This window comes from Schistocerca piceifrons, unplaced genomic scaffold (assembly GCF_021461385.2).
Source record: "Schistocerca piceifrons isolate TAMUIC-IGC-003096 unplaced genomic scaffold, iqSchPice1.1 HiC_scaffold_391, whole genome shotgun sequence".
Taxonomy (NCBI): Eukaryota; Metazoa; Arthropoda; class Insecta; order Orthoptera; family Acrididae; genus Schistocerca; species Schistocerca piceifrons.
Window position 1 is genome coordinate 22,501 of NW_025728616.1, and position 2,500 is coordinate 25,000.

General features: G+C 59.8%; 1 pseudogene; it reads right to left on the reverse strand.

Annotated features, from left to right (window-relative positions):
• LOC124747771 overlaps positions 1 to 2,500 on the reverse strand; it is a 7,872-nt pseudogene that overhangs the window by 4,285 nt on the left and 1,087 nt on the right.

Genomic DNA, 2,500 nt, shown 5'->3' on the forward strand with positions numbered 1-2,500 from the left:
GTCCTCGGCTGCGTCGACGGGCGGCGCAGCGGCCTCGCCCGCGTCAGACAGCGGGCTCGCTGCTCCCCGGCGGGACGCCGGCTCTTCCCCCCGACCGATCTCAAGCGCCTCCATGAATTGGCGGACAAGCTGCTTGTGGGCAGCTTGCCGCCGTCGGCACTTGATTGCCTCAAGCGTTCGGTCGGGGAACATCCTGATGAGTTCTTGATTTACAAAGAAGAACCGGGCGTCCCTCTCGAGGAACAGTTCGGCCTCTGCCTTGGCGAGCGACAGGACTTCTTCCTCCGTCCACCTCGCGCGATGCCTCTCCGTGACGATCTCCGCGTTGGCGGCCGCAAGGTGTTGGCGGCGGCGATGGACCCCGAGACCGTTCTTGGTGGTGAAGCTGCGGTGGCACTCACTACAGGTGTATTCAGCTGCAAAAGTTACAAGATTTTCGGCACGGCCGGTTGGCCGGCTAGGTGCTGGGGGAGTTGGGGTGGCACCTTCAGCGGAAGGGCCACCACTTATTCTCTGATTACTGCCCCCAACTAAACAAAGGGATAGTGCGAGGGGGGGCTGGTAACCCCCCCAAGCCCCTGGTGCGGTCTTCCACTCTGCGAAAATCAGCGGGCCCACGAGAAGGGGAGAAGACCGCAGGAGAGGAGAGGCTAAGAGGGCTAGGCCCATGTATTGCGCATCACTCTCCCTGTAACTATAACCCTGTAACTATATCATAGTTACTCCCGCCGTTTACCCGCGCTTGCTTGAATTTCTTCACGTTGACATTCAGAGCACTGGGCAGAAATCACATTGCGTCAACACCCGCTAGGGCCATCGCAATGCTTTGTTTTAATTAGACAGTCGGATTCCCCCAGTCCGTGCCAGTTCTGAGTTGATCGTTGAATGGCGGCCGAAGAGAATCCGCGCACCCGCGCGCCCCCGGAGGAGCACGCTAAGGCGGACGCGGCCTCGCAGCAAGGAAGATCCGTGGGAGGCCAAGGCACGGGACCGAGCTCGGATCCTGCACGCAGGTTGAAGCACCGGGGCGCGAACGCCGCGCAGGCGCGCGCATCCTGCACCGCCGACCAGCACGAGGCCGACCAACGGCGAGAGCAGACCACGCCCGCGCTAAACGCCCGCACTTACCGGCACCCCTACGGCACTCACCTCGCCCAGGCCCGGCACGTTAGCGCTGACCCACTTCCCGACCAAGCCCGACACGCCCCGATCCTCAGAGCCAATCCTTATCCCGAAGTTACGGATCCAATTTGCCGACTTCCCTTACCTACATTATTCTATCGACTAGAGGCTCTTCACCTTGGAGACCTGCTGCGGATATGGGTACGAACCGGCGCGACACCTCCACGTGGCCCTCTCCCGGATTTTCAAGGTCCGAGGGGAAGATCGGGACACCGCCGCAACTGCGGTGCTCTTCGCGTTCCAAACCCTATCTCCCTGCTAGAGGATTCCAGGGAACTCGAACGCTCATGCAGAAAAGAAAACTCTTCCCCGATCTCCCGACGGCGTCTCCGGGTCCTTTTGGGTTACCCCGACGAGCATCTCTAAAAGAGGGGCCCGACTTGTATCGGTTCCGCTGCCGGGTTCCGGAATAGGAACCGGATTCCCTTTCGCCCAACGGGGGCCAGCACAAAGCGCATCATGCTATGACGGCCCCCATCAACATCGGATTTCTCCTAGGGCTTAGGATCGACTGACTCGTGTGCAACGGCTGTTCACACGAAACCCTTCTCCGCGTCAGCCCTCCAGGGCCTCGCTGGAGTATTTGCTACTACCACCAAGATCTGCACCGACGGCGGCTCCAGGCAGGCTCACGCCCAGACCCTTCTGCGCCCACCGCCGCGACCCTCCTACTCGTCAGGGCTTCGCGGCCGGCCGCAAGGACCGGCCATGACTGCCAGACTGACGGCCGAGTATAGGCACGACGCTTCAGCGCCATCCATTTTCAGGGCTAGTTGCTTCGGCAGGTGAGTTGTTACACACTCCTTAGCGGATTCCGACTTCCATGGCCACCGTCCTGCTGTCTTAAGCAACCAACGCCTTTCATGGTTTCCCATGAGCGTCGATTCGGGCGCCTTAACTCGGCGTTTGGTTCATCCCACAGCGCCAGTTCTGCTTACCAAAAGTGGCCCACTTGGCACTCCGATCCGAGTCGTTTGCTCGCGGCTTCAGCATATCAAGCAAGCCGGAGATCTCACCCATTTAAAGTTTGAGAATAGGTTGAGGTCGTTTCGGCCCCAAGGCCTCTAATCATTCGCTTTACCGGATGAGACTCGTACGAGCACCAGCTATCCTGAGGGAAACTTCGGAGGGAACCAGCTACTAGATGGTTCGATTAGTCTTTCGCCCCTATACCCAGCTCCGACGATCGATTTGCACGTCAGAATCGCTACGGACCTCCATCAGGGTTTCCCCTGACTTCGTCCTGGCCAGGCATAGTTCACCATCTTTCGGGTCCCAACGTGTACGCTCTAGGTGCGCCTCACCTCGCAATGAGGAC